This window comes from Odocoileus virginianus, unplaced genomic scaffold (assembly GCF_023699985.2).
Source record: "Odocoileus virginianus isolate 20LAN1187 ecotype Illinois unplaced genomic scaffold, Ovbor_1.2 Unplaced_Contig_5, whole genome shotgun sequence".
In the NCBI taxonomy this organism is placed as follows: domain Eukaryota; kingdom Metazoa; phylum Chordata; class Mammalia; order Artiodactyla; family Cervidae; genus Odocoileus; species Odocoileus virginianus.
Window position 1 is genome coordinate 285032 of NW_027224322.1, and position 18755 is coordinate 303786.

The 18755-nt window shown below is 50.1% G+C and overlaps 1 long non-coding RNA gene across 1 annotated transcript; it reads right to left on the reverse strand.

The window, feature by feature from the left end:
* Positions 1 to 4532: 4532 nt before the first annotated feature.
* On the reverse strand, positions 4533 to 6492 carry LOC139033851 (uncharacterized). Its single transcript, XR_011486333.1, has 2 exons — positions 5094 to 6492; positions 4533 to 4788 (listed from the first exon to the last, which is right to left on the reverse strand). It is a non-coding gene; the product is annotated as an uncharacterized lncRNA (long non-coding RNA).
* Positions 6493 to 18755: the final 12263 nt, after the last annotated feature.

The following is an 18755-nucleotide window of genomic DNA, read 5'->3' on the forward strand; positions in this document are numbered from 1 at the left end:
ACATGACCTAAGAAGGGTCGGCAAAGCCACAGGGGTCTCTGCACCGAAGTCTGTGCCCTGGAGTCCCGGGGAGCAGGCCTGCCTTGACCCACCCGCCTCCTGTCTCGGGAGCGACCCTGTGAAGTGTGCCCTCGAGGTAAAGCCCCGGTGGGTCCCAGAGCCGTCAGTGGGCCCAGGGCAGCCCCACTTCTGGTGATAGAGGGTTTGGGAGAAACCATCCTCAGGAACCATCCCTTCAAAGCACAGATGGTGTGAACACTAAACACGGTCATTACTTTAAAATTATCCGGGCTAATGGGAGAGGGCGGCAGAGGGTGGGATGGTTAGATAGCATCACCACTCAGTGGACATGAATCTGAGCAAACTCCGGGAGACAGTGAAGGACAGGGAAGCCTGGTGTGCTGCAGTCCATGGGGTCATGAAGAGTTGGACACAACTTGGTGACTGAACAACAACAATGGAAAAGTGATCACTTTTAAGTATTTTTCAGGTTTATTAAAAGTGATTTTGTTGTTTTTGTTTAGTTTTTTTATCTTTCGGTGGTGCTATGTGGCATGTACGGTCTTAGTTCTCTGACCAGGGATTGAACTGTGTCCCCTGCATTGACAGCGTCCCCTGCATTGAACCACTGGCCTGCCAGGGAAGTCCCTAATATGTCTTAAAGTACACAAAAATTGGGTTTTGACTTTAGAGACAAATTTATTTTAATTGAAGCATAGTTGATTTACAATGTTGTGTTAGTTTCTGGTGTACAACAAAGTGATTCAGTTTATATATATATATACATTTTTTCAGATTCTTTTCCATTATAGGTTATTACAAGATATTGAATATAGTTCCCTTTGCTATGTAGCAGGATCTTGTTGTTAACTTACTTTATATATAGTAGTTTGTACCCACTAACCCCAAACTCCTAATTTATCTCTCCCCCCTCTTTGTCCTTTGGTAACTAAAACATTGTTTTCTATGTCTGTGAGTCTGTTTTGTAAATAAGTTCATTTATATCATTTTTTTAGATTCCACATATAAGTGATATCACATGGTGTTTGTCTTTCTCTGTCTGACTTACTTAGTGTGATCATCTCTAGGTCCATTCATGTTGCTGCAGATGCTATGATTTCATTCTTATAACTGAGTGACATAGTAAATAGCGTCTGCAGTATTTGCCTTTCTGTGGCTGGCTTATCTCATTTAGCATAATGCCCTCAAGGTTCATCCATCCTGTCACAGATAGCAGGACTGTTGCCCTTTTAAGGCTGAGTAACACTCCACTGTGTGGATAAACCACACTTTATCCCTTCATCTCTCGATGGACACGTAGGTTGTTTGCACACTTTGGCTACTGTGGATACTTTCCAAACGTTTAGGTTTGACTTTGGAGTGGGTGTTTGTAGGGCCTTTGAGTCCATGTGTGCCTGACTAGAACTTTCCTGCCGGTGACACAGCTCTGCTGTGAAGGTTTAGGGGGAACCACAGCGCGTTCAGGGTTCTCTTCCTCATCAGCTCACTGGTCTTGACTGGAATAGAGGCCAGACTTTGCCCTCACCAGGGGGCTTTTCATCTAGTCCAGGTTCATGGTCAAGTGTTTGCAGATCACAGGGCCGAGGGCAAAGAACCCAACACCAGCAAATAAGGTGCTTAGTGAGAACTGAAAAACCAAAATGGAATTTCTGCATTATTAGTTTGAGGTTGCCTTATAATCATGTAAGCAAAAATAAATGACTTTCTTATTACGGCTGGCCCTTCTGCATCCTCGGATACAGAGGACCAAGTACGAGCCTCTGCAGATCTGGGTGTGTGCGGTGTCCTAAACCCCATCCCTCGTGGGCACCCAGGGACAACCGTCATTTCCTAGGCCTGCCTTTAGCAAATTTCCCTGAGCCAGGTGGCTTAACACAACAGAATGTGTTCCCTCACAGTTTTCTGGAGGCTAGAGGTCTGAGGACCAAGGTCTTGTCAGGACCACTGTCTCAAGGAGGGCTCCAGGGGAGACTCCTTCTGGCCTCTGGTCATCGTGGGCATCCCTCAGTGTCCCCCGACTAGGCCCGCCAGTTTCACGACCTTCTCTGTGTGTTTTTGTGTCTTCTCTTCTTATAAGAAGAGCCCCAGGTCACAGGCACTGGGATGGAAGTCTGTTCAGAGCTGTGGTTCGGGGATCTCAGGGCCAGACTCCTGCTTGTTGGAGTCTGCTTGGACCTATGTCCAAGCTGTGTGGCTCTGAGCGGCTTCTTCACTCTCTGACCAGTTTCTGTGCTTGGAAAAGGTGATCAAAGGACTGTGTTTAAGCACCAGAGAGCAGGCTCCTGGCCAGAGGACCCACATGTTTGTGGAGGGAGGTGGAGGTGGGCTGTGGCTGGGGGCCTTTGAGAGAAGAAAAAGGTTTTAAACCACTTCTGTCTCTTTTATGAGCGTAACTGCTCTTTGGTTCCTTGCAGAATAACTTTAGGAAAGATACTTTTCAAGGCTATTTTTGGAGGTGAACTTGGATCTGACTTTGGTTTCTTCTTCATGGGACCATGCTGAGAGGGGCTGGGAGGTTGCCTGTCTTTTGTGTCAGTCGTGTCTGACTCTTTGTGACCCCATGCACTGTAGACCACCAGGCTCCTCTGTCCATGGGATTCTCCAGGCAAGAGGACTGGAGCGGGCTGCCATTTCATCCTCCAGGAGATCTCGCCCACCCAGGGGTCGAGCCCACCTCTCCTGCATCTCCTGCATTGGCAGGTGGATTCTCTACCACTGAGCCACCTGGGAAGCCCATTATATGTAGATCATATGATGATGTCCAAAAAACCTCAAAGCGACAGGTGTGTTGGATACTGGAGTGGGTAGCCACTCCCTTCTCCAGGGCATCTTCCTGGTCCAGGGATCGACCTGGGTCTCCTGCATCGCAGGCAGATTCTTTACCGCCTGAGCCGAGTTCCCTGGGGGCTTCCCTGCCTGTCTTTACTCGGTCTCTCAAGGTGGCACAGGGAGAAAGGACAGCAGATTGATGGTAACCTGAGGAACAGTTTACCGTACAACCTTAAAAGCATCCCCCACTCATCCACCCTAGCCACAACCCCTGGGCTGTGGATGGCTGCCCCTCAGATGAATCCCCTTCCCAGCAGACACACTCACTCGCAGGAGGCCGGATGGTCTGCTCCCTGACTGTTCTCTGAGTGGGGGCAGGAGGCAGGTGCGGGGGACGTCTCTGCAGGTCAGTGAAGACCATCATCACAAAGGCAGCTGCGTCCCAGTGTCCATCCGGGCTGCCCAAGGTCACACCAGGAGGCTACTCAGACTCTCATCCTGGCACCCTCTACTTGCCACAAGCAGTCCATGTTGGAAAAGAAAACAGCTTCCCAGGTGGCGCTAGTGGTAAAGAACCCGCCTGCCAGTGCAGGAGACGAAAGAGACGTGGGTTGGATTACTGGGTTGGGAAGGTCCCCTGGAGGAGGAAATGGCAACCCGCTCCAGTCCTCGCCTGGAGAATCCCATGGAGAGAGGAGCCTGGTGGGCTGCGGTCCACAACGTCGCAAAGAGTCGGACGTGACGGAAGCAACTTAGCACGCACAGCATAGAGGCGATGGCACCAAACTGCCTGCAGTGGGATTGAATCCCAGCTCTGTGCAGTAAAACCAGTGCGGCAGGGTGCTCGGCCCCTCTGGGCCTCAGCTTCCCCACCTGTAAATGGACGGCTACAGGTACTCAGGGGAGTCGAGTAGACAGTCCTCGGCCCTGAGTCCTACGCCTCCCACGTGCTCTTTAACTTGGCCGTGGTGCTGCACCTTCATGGAGGATCTGGGCGCTGAGGGCTGCGGGTGTGCCTGAACCCCCGTCCTGGGCTCCATTTCTGTCTCTTGGGTGGTCCCAGCCCCAGCGCATGGAGGGCGGGAGGTGTGTGGAAGGGACAAGCATCATGATGATGATTACAGTTCAAGGGTTGACATTAGGGACTCCTCCCACCCCGCACTGCTGGGGTCCACTGCATTCAATGCAGAGCAGAGCTGTATCAGTCTGCTGGGGCTCCCATAAGACTGCACCATGGCCTGGGCAGCTTAAATAGCACAGGGGTATTTTCTCCCAGTCCTGGAGGCTGGAAATCCAAGATCAAGGCGTCATGGGGCTGGTTTCTTGTGAGGCCACCCTCCTTGGCTTGTAGATGGTCATCTTCACGTGGCTGTCCCTCTGTGCATAACCGTGTCCTAATCTCCTCTCCTTATGACACCAGTTGTGTGGGGTTGGGACCCACCCCAATGGCCTCATGTCACTTTATTACCTCTTTCAAGACCCCTCTCCAAATTTAGCCACATTCTGAAGAACTGGGGACCAGGACTTCAACACATGAACTGCAGCAAGCGGCACATGGCTCAGCACTCACAACAGCCCACCTTCCCCAACCACTGAACTGCCACTAGATGGTGGTCAGCTTTCCCAGCGGGCCACAGCAACCAGTTTAAGCTGTGATGGAACGAAAGGGCTGTAATTCACCATGAAAATTCAGAGGAAAGAGCGCTGTAGCAAGGCAATTGCTACAGAAACATCACAAGATCTAATAAAAACCTGCTTTAAGATGCATCGCACATTCACATTCGTGCTGGGGGAGAGCAAGGCTGCAGGGGCAGGGGAGGGTCGTGGTAGGATTCCTAAGAGGTGCCCGGAGCTGCTGCATTCAAGGGCATTGGCAGCTTGGCAACGTAGACTTTTCATCTTGTCTCATTTCTTGAAAAATAGACACTTCCCTTCTTGCCTTCTGCTGGTGTTCCTGCACAATCATGTTTCTTCTCTTTTTTTTCCCTTTCTTGGGGCCTAGAAACAGAACAAAGAAATGAAGGGCTGAGGAGAGAGGAGGGAAAAGTACAGATATTTTTCTTGAGCTAACTGGGTCACCCATCAGGAGAGCAGGGAGAAGAGGAAGACTGTTAGAGAATATTAAAGAGATGCCGGCAGAATCAGCCTGCTGTGAGGGGAGGGAAGGAGGGCGGGCAAGGGTAGCCTGGGCCTGCTTCCTGAGGGTGAGGGTGAGAGATGTCGGCCAGCCACCCACAGCAGGCCAGGCCGGGGAAGCACCAAACGTGTGTCCAGCCGCTGTTCGGGATGCTCACTCAACTCACCTCTGCTCTCCTCGCCACATCAGCCCCGGACGCGGGGTCCAGTTTGCAGATAAGGGGACTGAGGCACAAAGAGATGCCAGCATGTGGCCAGCTGCCCTGAGCGTGGGTGCTGGACCCAGGGTCTGAAGCCGGGGGCCTTCTGGCTCCCAGACGCCCAGTTCTATCACCTGTGCCGCCTCCCTTGGTGCAGGAGGAGGGAGACCAGTCAGGAACTGGGGGCTCCAGGAGGGTGAGGGCAAGGAGGCATGGGCCACTACTGGGTGTGTGCGTCTCCAGGTGGGTCCCCTTCTGCAGGACTCATACCCCTGCGTTCCCAAGCCCTCCCAGGCCACTTCTGCCCCTGGGGTCCCCCCCCCCACAGCAGCCTCATGACTGATCCTTCTGGGAAGCCACGGGGTGGGGACCAACGTGGGGAGCCCCATCCAGGCCTCTATAGCCCACCAGGCGCCCTGGCTCTGCATGGCCCAGCAGCCTGGGGGAAGGCACTACGTGAGACTGGGAGGCCCCTGGGTTCTCCCACGCCACCTCTTTGTTAGTCTCCCTGCCTCTCAGCCGCCTGTGCCCCCAGAAAGGATGACTGCTTGGCCCCTCAACCAGAACAAGCTGTCCTTAAATTTTGGGAACACAAGGCAGCATGTCCAAGGGAGGAATGTTTGTGTAGCCCCAGGAGTCCGGGGCCAGGCAGACACCCCACCCCCCCATGGGCCCTCCCACAGCCCCTACCCCTTGCTGCCTTACTCAGCCCCCGCATCCTATTAGGCCTCCCAGCCCCCATCCAAACCCAAGTCCTTTCTATCACCCTTCTTTCTTCTCAATTCCCAATTTTCCATTAAAGCAATTTTTCTCCCAAAAAACTGGTACCAATAAAACAGTGAATTTCTGTTGGGTTTGCATGGAGGACTTCCATAATTCACTGTTTCCTTCCTTGTGATTTTAAGAAGATAACTGCTTTCTAGTTTTCAAGTCCTGGTCCTGCAGAAGGTCACGCACAGCCTGAAGATGATTTAACAGATCAGGAAAGACAGGCTGGATCAGCACCACCTAACTGCAGCCCGTGCCTGGGCGCCTTTCCTACCCATTCATCGCTCTGGAGGACACCTAGCTGCTACTGGCTGGGTCCTGACGCGGCTAGCTGGAGGGCCAGGGACTGGAAAGAAAATGGTTGCATTTAAGACCATGCCTGGCTGGCGGTTGACTGGTTTAACAGACAAGGTAAGAAACGCTGCTGCGAGTGTTCAGCCTACCACTAGAGGCGCTAGCGAGTCGGAAGCCGCGCTGCAGGGGTGAGTGGGGGCAAGACAGGAAGTGACCCGTCCTCTGAGTCAGAGCGCCTGCCATCTGCCCAGGACGCCTCCTTACTTTTTCTCACTTATTGCAATCCCTTTCTTTTTTAACTAAAGGCTCAGTCACATGTACAGTAAAGGACAGCTAAAGAACTTCCTAGTATTTAAAACAGTGCCCAGCAAATGGTCAGCACTCAAAAAAATCCATATCCAATTGACTCACTGTAATTAGTAACAGTAATTAGTAACAGACACCACCCTTATGGCAGAAAGAGGAAGAACTAAAGAGCCTCTTGATGAAAGTGAAAGAGGAGAGTGAAAAGTTGGCTTAAAACTCAACATTCAGAAAACTAAGATCATAGCATCTGGTCCCATCACTTCATGGCAAATAGATGGGGAAACAATGGAAACAGTGAGAGACTTTATTTTTTTGGGCTCCAAAATCACTGCAGATGGTGATTGCAGCCATGAAATTAAAAGACGCTTGCTCCTTGGAAGAAAAGCTATGACCAACCTAGACAGCATATTAAAAAGCAGAGACATTACTTTGCCAACAAAGGTCCATCTAGTCAAAGCTATAGTTTTTCCAGTAGTCATATATGGATGTGAGAGTTGGACTATAAAGAAAGCTGAGCACCGAAGAATCGGTGGTGTTGAATTGTGGTGTTGGAGAAGACTCTTGAGAGTGGGAGGAGAAGGGGACGACAGAGGATGAGATGATTGGATGGCATCACCGACTCAATGGACATGAGTTTGAGCAAGCTCCGGGAGTTGGTGATGGACAAGGAGGCCTGGCGTGCTGCAGTCCATGGGGTTGCAAAGAGTCGGACACAACTGAGTGACTGAACTGAACTGAACTGAATTAGTATCAGTGAATCGCAGCTTCATCAGCCAGTCCTGTACTGTTAGGCATTTAACAGTTTAGCAGTATCCCTCTATTTCACATTGTCATGCCAGTAATAAATCACTTTTGTTATGGAAGGAATCTGCACATTGTAGAAAATACAGGTAAAAAAAAAGAAAAATAGGAAGTCTTTATTCTTACCACTCAGGTAATTTTAACACAGGTTTTGCATATAATCTTCCAAACTTCAATTTGTACTTAGATACATGGATGGTAGGTTTCCCAGGTGGCACTAGTGGTAAAGAACCCACCTGCCAATGCAGGAGATGCAGTTTCAATCCCTGGGTCCAGGAAGATCCCCAGGAGAAGGAAATGGCAACCCACTCCAGTATTCTTGCCTGGAGAATTCCATGGACAAAGGAGCCTGGAGGGCTATATTTCATGGGGCCACAAAGAGTCAGATGTGACTGAGCACATGGATGATAGATAAACCAAAGGAAAAAAAAAAAATGGGCCCGTACTGTTTTGTAAATGAAGTCTTCAGTGTTTAAGGTGTTATTTAACAAAATGACTATACAGTTATAAGTTTCTACAGGCAGGGGTGTTGTCTGTTTTGTTTATAGATATTTATAAACAGTGTTCTGATGTGCATGTCCTTATTCTAGTCCTTAAAACAAATGTTTAGAAATAGAATTTGCAGCAAGATTTCTGTGATTATTGCTAGATCCATTTCGAACACTTGCATCACCCACTCCCCAGCATCTAGTGGAGTCTCCATTCACAGGTACTGTTGGTGTTGTCCGTGTCTGGTTCCCTCGTGGCCAGCCTCTTGTGCAGACACTGCCCACAGGAGACTTCTGGGGCAAATCACTGCCCAGGCACTTTACCCATTTGTGGATTACACACCACAATAGCACTCTGCTTGCCCAATTTGAGTGTGTACACACTTTCCAAAGGGCTTCCCTCGTGACTCAGCTGGTAAAGCCTGCGATGCGGGAGACCTGGGTTCACTTCCTGGGTTGGGAAGATCCCCTGGAGAAGGGAAACGGCTACCCACTCCAGTATTCTGACCTGGAGAATTCCATGAACTGTATAGTCCATGGGGTTGCAAAGAGTCGGACACGACTGAGAGACTAACACACACACATCTCTTATATACTGAATCTAAAAAAATTATACAAGTGAACTTAGAGGAAAACCAAGGAAATCCGAATAAAGAGTAAATTTTAGTTAATAGTGATGTATATCCATACTGGCTCATTGATTCTAACAAAGGTACCATACTGATGTAAGATGTTAAAACTAGTGCTGATGGTGCGGGCTGTGTGGGAACTCTGCATTCTCTTGGCATCTGTTCTGTAAATTTAAATCTATCTTAAGTAAAAACATTTATTTAGAAAAAGACAGAAACAGTGGCTGGCCCTCTCCCACCATTCTTTGTGAGTCAGCGTCCCTGCAGATTGTCAAATGGAAATATCTGACACAGCAATTTACAAACCATGCAAAAATGAGTGTGGAGGCGGTTCAAGAGGATGACTTAAATAGCAAAGTTCTGAGAGAGGCGCTGAGAAAACTGCTGGCGAGGTTTTGCGAACATGCCCTTCTTTGCTGGGAAAGTCAAGCCCACTGGATGGGATGTCGCCTCACGCTCGCTCACCTCATGGTTGCTGAGACCCAGCCCATGTGCGGTGGAATCTTTGTTCTAGGAGCTCCCTTGGCGCTGCACTTGGAGCTCAGCCCGTGATGGCCCGGCAGCCTGGGTCCCGGAAGCCACCCTGGGCTCCTTGGGAGGGATGAGGAGGCACACCAGGGCCCCGGGCCTCCACAGCTCCAGGACAGCTCAGAACAGCTCCAGGCTCCAAATATACGGCTGCAACTTGAAGAACACAGACCTCGCAGCCAGTATGGATACAAATCATTATTAACTGAAGTTTATACTTTATTCGCATCTCCTTGGTTTCCCTCTAAGTCCTCTTTATAGTCAAGATCCCACCTAGGGCACTGCGTGACATTTTGTTGTCGTGTCTCTTAAGGCTGCCTCGCCTCTTAAGGTGCGAGGCAGGGGGGCAGGTGCACCCCACACTTGAAGCAGGGAAGGGGCTGGACAAGTGTGTGTGTGTGTGTATGTGTGTGTGTGCGCGCGTGCGCACTTGGGGGCGGGAAGAGATGGGTGGGAAGGATGGGGCAGTCCACTGTGTGTAAGTAGCAAGATTCTTCCACCCCCCACCTCCCACCACCTACCCCTGGTCTCACACAGAACTAGCTCTGGAGCTGAGACATGGACCACAAAGAAGGCTGAGCATTGAAGAACGGATGCTTTTGAATGGTTGTGCTGGAGAAGACTCTTGTGAGTCCCTTGGACTGCAAGGAGATCCAACCAGTCCATCCTAAAGGAAATCAGTCCTGAATATTCTTCAGAAGGAATGATGCTGAAGCTGAATCTCCAATCTCCAACTTTGGCCACCTGATGCGAAGAACTGACTCATTGGGAAAACCCTGATGCTGGGAAATATTGAGGGCAAAAGGAGAAGGAGGCAGCAGAGGATGAGATGGTTGGACGGTGTCATTGACTCTGTGGACATGAATTTGAGCAAGCTCAGGGAGCTAATGAAGAACGGGGAAGCCTGGCCTGCTGCAGTCCATGGGGTCACAGAGAGTCGGACACAACTTGGCAACCAAAAAGCAACAACAACCAAACCAAACTAATCTGGGTCCAAAAGGTAAAAATGATACCAACGACCCTTTTCACACCAGTTAGTGGTACAAGAATGCTCCAATCACATACCCTCATCCACAAGCCAGGTTCCAGCTCTGCCTCCCCCCTCCTCCAGGTTCCTGGGCCCAGTTCTGCGCCCCAGGGTGGCCCATAGGGACCTTACCTACCACAATTCCATCCTCACTGCAACACCACTCCAAATAAACAGACAGTTGAACAAAAAAAAACATGTTTACCACCTGAAGAAAGTTTCTTCCTTGTGTCTTTCACCTATTTTCTTTATTTTTTAAATTAATTTTTATTGGAGTATAGTTGCTTTACAATGTTGTGTTAGTTTCTGCTGTACAGCAAAGTGAATCAGCTATACATATACACATGTCCCCTCTGGTTTGGATGTCCTCCCCACTTAGGCCAGCACACAGCTCTGAGTAGAGTTCTCCGTGCTCTGTGGTCAGTCTCGTTAGTTATCTATTTTATACATACTGGTGTATGCACATCAATCCCAGTCTCCCAATCCATCCCACCCCCTCCCCTCTTTCACCTATTTTCCAATTCCAGTTGAACTGTGTTGCACAGACCCCCTGCATCAGCTATCTATTGCTGTGTAACAAAGCACCAGCAACTCAGCAATGAAAACAACAGACGTTTCTTGCCTGGTTGTAGTCCAGGCATGACCCCCCTGGGCCCTCTGAGGCTGCAGCATCTCACCAGCCTGGAATCCAGGTGTCAGCCAGGCTGCCTTCTCATCCTGAGGCCTAACTGGGGAAGGCTCATCCAGACTGTGGGCAGAATTCATCTCATTTCAGCTGAGTGACTGAAGATGCTGGCTGTCACCTGGAGGCCCCCCTTGGTCCTTGCTAGGTTCCTTGCTAGGTGAACTTCCAGAATACAGCTCCTTATTTATCAAGCCAGCAAGGAGATGCTCTAGTGTGTGCTAGTAAGACAGTCTTAGACATGTATCCTACTGTAGTCATGGGGGCAACACTCCACCCCTTCCCTATATTCTGTGGGTTCTAAGCAAGTTACAAACTCCACCCATTCTCAAGTTCAAACAATGCATGAACTTGAGGCACACTAGGGTCTGCCTGCCACATTCCCCGCAAGATTTTGAAGCTGTTGCAGGGAGGGCCCTTGAGGAAGAGTTCTGGGGTGCCACACTGTTAAGATCAGGGGATACTTGCAGAGTTTGTGCCCTGGCAGGCTCTCAGATTCACAGTCACTTTGCCCAGAAAGGCAAAAGACATTTGGCATGGTAAGATCAAAAAGCTGCACCATGGCCGCTTTTGCCACGTATGATTATGTGCAATATTCACTGTGGCCCTGAGTTGTGCAGTGCACACCTGCACGACTGTCCTTGGCAGCCCTGAATCACATCTGTAGATGAGAGGCTTCTTCAGAGCGGTACCTCACTGAGGACTAATATCTGGTCTGACTCCAGTTCCACCAACGAACCATATGTCTGTGCAGCTGAGTTTACATAACACTACACCCTCTTTCCCAGCTAGTCCTTGACTTTTCTATTCCTCCAACACATCCAGAAAGCTTGAAATATTTTCTCTGGAACTTTTGACTGTTTTCACCCAAGGCGATCCAAAACTCACAGCTTCTGGGAGTTTGTCTATTTTCTCACACTCCTGGATCGGTCTCTAGAAATGGAGCATCCATGAGTTGGAGTCTCCATTGAAAACTTTGATCTCTCCAGAGAATGATCATCACAGCCGTCACATGGTGGGGACGGCCCACCCTCATAAAACACTTCAGCTACAGTGTCACAGTTGCATATTGTGACCCTGATACTATGATATAAAACCTCAAACTGGTAAATTATTTCTCAGGCGTCTTTACTGTTGTTCCTTGGTGTCTCATTCGTGTCCGACTCTACGACCCCACAGACCATAGCCCACCAGGCTCTTCTGTCCGTGGGATTTCCCAGGCAAGAATACTGGAGTGGGTTGCCATTTCCTTCTTCAGGGGACCTTCCTGACCCAGGGATCAAACCCATGTCTCCTGCACTGGCAGGCAGATTCTTTACCACTGAGCCACCTGGGAAGCCCCCAAACATCTTGGGCACAACCCAAGACAGCTTTTCAATTAACAATAAACTGAATTTCAAGACAGCGATTCATTTTCTTGTGTCATCCTTAATTCTTATAATTCATGACAATGCTACCCACTTATGGAGCACTGACAGTGTTTTCTGTGTCCGCCCCACCCCACGGTCCTTTAAGGCAGCCACTATTATAAATACCAATTCACAGATGAAAAAGCAACAACCTTTGGCCTGGAGAGACTCAGACCCTTGTGAAGGGAAGGCTGAGTTGGAACAGTGAGGTCTGCCTCGCAGAAAGCCTTCTCCACCTGCGGGACACCCATACCTGTGTGTTATGAGTGCAATCCCTCACCTGGGCCCACATGGGCAGCACCCCAGTTCCCTCCATCCTCTGGTGCCTGGTTAACACTGACAATCCTCTCTCCAACCTGCATGAACGTGGGCCACTGGGACTTGCACACGGCCCATCACCAATGGGTGGAAAACCAGGCAGGACCCCTTTGGTTCCCATGGTCGATCTATAGCACCTGCTTTGCACTCCCTGGCACAATGATTTCTGCCAGCTTGAACTTTTTCTTTGACATACGTGATGCCAAATGGAAACAGACGGAGCAAAAAAGTGGCTCTCAATTTCCCAAGCAAAATTTCCATTGTGACTTGGCTCACATGGAGTCTTGCTCTTCCGTAGCTTTCACGTGGCCACCTTTGACCCAGGACAGGGGCACTGCTGGCTGAGGGCACTGCCCCCACCATGTCCCCTCTCCCAAGGTTTCCTCCTCCTGGCTGGGGCACTGTGCTCTCTCCTGGGTCTGCAAACCTACCCAACCCTTGGCCTCCATCCACTCTTGCCTGTCCTGCTTCTGAGGAAGAAAGAGGGGACACTCGCAGGGACCCTACAAGTAGCAAACATCAAGAAACTACCTGCTTTCAGTGCTCCTGGCAGAGGCAGAGGCGGGTGCGGGAGTGTGGCTGAGAAGCCTGTCCCCCAGTGCTGGGGTTCATTTCAGGAAGGTGAGGAGCCAAAAGACTCAATTCCTTGAGCCCTGGCTTAAGAGAAGAAATGCATTCTCTTGCTCAAAACTTCTTACCACGTGTCCAGTCCTACAAACCCGCGACTCCACGAAGGGCCACGTGTCCAGTCCTACAAACCCGTGATGCCACAAAGGGCCCTTTGTGCCTTCCAGGGCCGTGGTCGGGGGACCAGCCCTGTCTTGGGTGCCCTTGAATTCTTCAGCCCTGCTCCTCCCTGCACTCCCCAAACCCCCTCCTCACACTCAGCTGATGACTGGCTTCCTGGTCACTGACACACAACAGGGAACATTCACATGCCCACACAGGTCCACCTGTTGCCATGTGCCCTGCCTTCCCCGGCACTGCAGTGGGCTGGCCACGCTTCTGTGTAAAGCCTCACCTTCTCCTATTAAGGACATCCCACAAGCAACAACCCTCTGCTTCTCTCTGGCACCCCCAGTGTTTCTCTCTCTAATGGGACAATTCCTACTGATAGCCTACAAATAAACTGCAAAAACTCCCACTCTTAACGACCCCTCCTTGGAAAACCCCTATGTCTCCCTTTGGTTACCCTAGACCTCCTCTATCCTTTATAGAAAATTCCTCTGAAGCTTTTTCTAACCTGACTGTCTCCAACTCCTTACCCCTGTTTTCTCTTGAAGCCACATAAGGCAGGCTTGCATCTCCACCACTCCTCTGAAATAGTTCCTGCAGGGACACCAATGATTTCATTGTGGTCAATTATCACATCACCTCACTTGACCAATCAGAGACTTCCAATGCAGTTTTCTCACCTCTGTGAAGCTTTCAAGGCATCGTAGCCTCTTGTTTCTCCTCCTGTTTCACTGGTCACTCCATCTCAGTCTCCTTTCCTGACCTTCCTCATCTTACCACCTTCTAAACTTCGAAGTGACCCAAGGCTTGGTCCTTGATCCACTTGTGGATCCGCACTCAGTCTGTAGTGATCTCAGTTATTCTCACAGATCTGCACGCATTGATGCTAAGTCGCTTTAGTCATATCCAACTCTTTGCGACTGCCTGGACTGTAGCCCGCCAGGCTCCTCTGTCCGTGGGATTCTCCAGGCAAGAATACTGGAGTGGATTGCCATTCCCTCCTCCAGGGGCTCTTCCTGATCCAAGGATTGAACTCGCGTCTCCATCGGCAGGCTTGTTCTTTACCACTAGAGCCACCTGGGAAAGCCCTCTCACTGATCTAAATGCCATCTATTTCTAAAAGACCCCCAAATTTATTCTTCCATCTAGAACATCTTCCTTCAATTCCAAATATATATGTCTAACTATGGCCTCAGTATCTCCACTTGGGTGTTTGCTGGGCATCTCAGGAGACTCCGACCAACTACAGTGCAGTCACAGGGACCAGATTTACACAGCCATCTGGAATAACGACAGATAAAACCAGACAAAATATGTGCAGTGCGAAAGATAGTTTTCAAGACACTGCATGTCAGACAACGGGGACAGTAGCCTCTGAGAGGTCGGTGACAGAGGGGACCCCACCATGGCCCCGGCTCTCTGCCTGCAGGGTTTCCACTTGCAGCACAGAAGGAAGTCTGAAGCAGAGCCTGAGGGACACAGAGCTGAGGAGATGGAGCTGAGAGTGCAGGGAGACTGGAGCTCTCAGCTCAGAGCCCTGGGGAGGGGAGAACGCAGAGGAAGGCTCGGGGACCTGCAGAGCATACTGCAGAGAGCTGACCAGCACGTGGGTGTGGGAGACCCCCAAAGTGGAAACAGCCAAGGGGGATCGGTGCATGGAGCTCACATCAACCTGGGGATCGCCCGTTCCCACCAGCCAAACCCGGAAGACGCTGTGACTCCTGGGATGCTGGGTACAGTGCCCTGAGGGGTTAGCTCGGTAATGAAATAACTACCCTCATCTGAGCGTGGCTCTGGTCCAGCCTGCATGCTAAGTCACTTCAGTCATGTCCGACTCTGCGACCTATGGACTGTAGCCCGCCAGGCTCCTCTGTCCATGGGATTCTCCAAGCAAGAATACTGGAGTTGCCATTTCCTTCTCCAGGGGATCTTCCCAACCCAGGGATCAAACCTGCATCTCTTGTGTCTCCTGCATTGGCAGGTGGATTCTTTACCACTAGCACCACCTGGGAAGCCCCGTGATCCAGTCTAACAAGTCTTAAAAGCAAGACCCAGGAGAATCTATCTGTTTCCAACATGGTGTGTCAGTGCATCCTAGAACAAAGCTAAGGATATTTCTAGGACTACAGAGTATCTACCACTTGACAGCTTGAAATTCGCTGTATCAGGCTCCAGGCAAAAATAACCAGGGATGCAGAGAAACAGGAAAATATGACCCTGATGTGAACAAAACCAACGAATTGAAACTGATGGAGAGTTGATGCACGTGTTAGAATTAATAGGCAGGAATATTTACAGAGTTGTCCTGATTGATGCCAGTGATCAATTTATCCCCTCCCAGCTCCAAATTCACCCTTCAGTACTGGCTCTGCAGTGGTGGAAGAATTCTTGGGAGCCTTTCCCCTCCAACAGTGAACACAGTGTTAAGTCCCCCAGTAGAGGGTGCTATAGGGACACATGAAGGGGAGCTTGCCTGCCTGCCACGGCTGTTTGATGGGTTGGTGGGTGGTGCTCTGTCCCCAGCGTGTCCTGAGAACACATGGACGCTCAACAGCCTTGCAGCCTGACGTGGTGACAGTTTCCCCGTGGTCCCCCTGCCCCACCAGCACCCTGATTCTTTCTTCTCACTTTCTGGCCCCTCACCATGATTTCCCTGTGTCCACCTGCACCCTGGAGGATTCCCGCTAGCCCCACTAGCTCTGTGTGCCTGTGTGCCTGGCCATTCGTAGCTGATGACCTATTCTCAGCCGGACCTCTGGAGGATAGCTTCCTGCTATCCCTGTGACCACAGACCAGTTCTGCCAAGGAGAAACCAGCAAACCTCTCCGGTATCCAGTGGGCTGCACCTACAACTTCTCCAGCCAGGTCCAAATGCCAGTAGCAACAGGTATGCCCAGCACCGAGATGTGGATTTCTAATACCATTCTCTAAGAAAAGGAAGAAAGCTTTTTGGTTGGTGGTGCTGGTGGTAAAGAACATGCCTGCCAATGCAGGAGATGTAAGAGACACGGGTTAGATCCCTGGGTCGGGAAGATCCCCTGGAGGAGGGCATGGAAATCCACTCCAGTATTCTTGCCTGGAGAAACCCATGGACAGAGGAGCCTGACAGGCTATGGTGCATAGGGTCCCACAGAGTCAGACATGACTGAAATGATTTAGTACACACATCCTTTGCCCCAGGTGTTAACTATTGCCTTAGGCAAGAACAATTTGCCTGTGAATATTTTTGACAAATGCCCCCTACATGATGCCTTAAACCCCAGGGCCAAGGTGCAAGTCAGGAAATAAGGATAAATCATTTGAACTTGTCTTTCAGGGAGTTAGTTACCAGACAGGTCAAAAGATGACAATTCTTTATGAAGATCTGTTCATCCCCTGCCGGGAACATGGGCTGTTATTTTTATGGGAATCAGGAAAGACCAACAAATGAGAAGAGCAAAGCCTATCCATTCATATCCATTAAAGTATACAACAAGTAGATAGTACAGACGGATAATAACAGACACAAAAAACACGTGTGTCCATTCCATAGTATTAATTATATTCCGCTATATTTAGGAATAGGTAGTGTAATTATTAATACGTGTAAGGTTTTTGGGGTTTTTTTGCCCATGCTGAGAGGCCTGTGGGCTCTTAGTCCCCAGCCAGGAATCAAACCCGTGCCCCACGCACTGGAAACGTGGAATCCTAACCACTGGATCTCAAGGGAAGTCCTTAAGTGCAAGTTGCTATGTTTTAAACATCTCTAGAAAAGGAGCAAAAACCTATCTACACAGAGCTGGCAGTAGCAAGAGGGCCAGCCGCCATTATTGTGTTTGCAGAGACTCAAAGGCAGGCAGGGCTTCCCGGTGGCTCAGCTGGCAAAGAACCTGCCTGCCAGTGCAGGAGACACAGGTTCGATCCCTGGGTCAGGAAGATCCCCTGGAGAAGGAAATGGCAACTTGCTCCAGTATTCTTGCCTGGAAAATTCCATGGACAGAGGAGCCTGGTGGGCTGCAGTCCATGGGGTCACAAAGAGTCGGACATGGCTGGGTGTGCACACACGAGCATGCACACACACACACACACAGAGGCAGGCAGAGGAGAGAGGGCTTTCTGGTGGGAGACAGGAAGCCTCCAGAGTGCCTGCTGGGGCCGCGGGCCTGGGGTGGCCCACATGATGAGTGTATTTGGCTTTCTCTGATTGGTCCTGAACTGGACGTAGGGACAAAATTTAGGGAAGCTGTCATTTATTCATCCGGTCCTGGCCATTTGAGGCAGATTGTTATGGAAGTAATTGTTTAGATTCCTAGAATGAAAACAATCCCATTCCTTGCAAGTCTGACTTAGAGCAGGCTATTTCCTGGGCCATGTATTGTGGGGAGGGGGTCAGGGTCCTGGGCCACTGCTGCAGGTTGTGGCCAGAGTTCTATTTTTGTACACAGGATGCCCATTGTCTGTTTATGTTTCAGTCTCTCTAGTTTTCCGGCCATTGCGGAGCTGGGGAGCAGGGGATAGGACCAGCACACGTTGACCCCACAAGTTCCAACTGTTCTCATTGAGATTCACCTGCTCCTTGGGATCAGTGCTTCCTGACGTTGCTTTGTTGTTGAGTCTTGTTCAGACTTGTTGCCAGTCTTTGGTTAATTTCCAGAGTCCAAAAAAGTGTACTGTGACTTGGGCCAATTTTTTACTGCTTTTAGAAGCAGCAGAATTTCAGAGTTCCTCTGTCACTTTTCAGCCCAGTGACCTACACTATTCATTTTTAAAAGACATGGAGAATGCTCATTTTATCAGTGGACTGTTCTTTAGAGGTTAAGCACAGAGAAGTCGATTCTGACTCCATGCTGGGACTGTTCCTTTGACTCGTTTTTCATTGTTTTTGTTTTGTTATTCTAATCATTGGAGAAGGAAATGGCAACCCACTCCAGTATTCTTGCCTGGAGAATCCCAGGGACAGAGGAGCCTGGTGGGCTGCCGTCTGTGGGGTCGCACAGAGTCGGACACGACTGAAGTGACTTAGCAGCAGCAGCGGCAGCAGCCTTCTAATCATGCATAATGGCCTGCCTCAGAAGACTCTGCTCCTCTCCTTGTTCGGTCATTCAGTCATGTCTTTGTGACCCCGTGGACTGCAGCACACCAGGCTTCCCTGTCCTTTACTCTCTCCTGGAGTTTGCTCAAACTCACGTCCACTGAGTCAGTGATGCCATCCAGCCATCTCATCCTCTGTCATCCCCTTGGTTGTCTTTGGCCAATCATTCTGACTCAGAGTCCTTCCTGGTGGCACACGCATTGCTCAGCCAAGATGGATGCCAGCGATAAGGATTCTGGGAGGTGGTCAGACATGTGGTGTCTCCTTTTGACCTTTCCTGAACTCTTCCAGTTAGTGGTGGCTTATTAGTTCCGTGTTCCTTACCAGGACCTCCTGTCATAAAATTACTCATGCAGATGGTTACTATGGTGCCTGGCCAGGGTGGGGCGGTTTCAGTTAGTGTGTTTCCCCCAACACCGTAGCCCAGAGCAACTGCTGCTGTGAGTCTCATGAGTGGAATTGTGTCCCCTCCAAATTCATGCTGAGTCCTAACCCCCTGGAGCCTCACAATGTGACCTTAGAGATAGGGCTTTTACAGAGCTAGTTGAAATAAAACGGGGTCAGTGGGGTGGG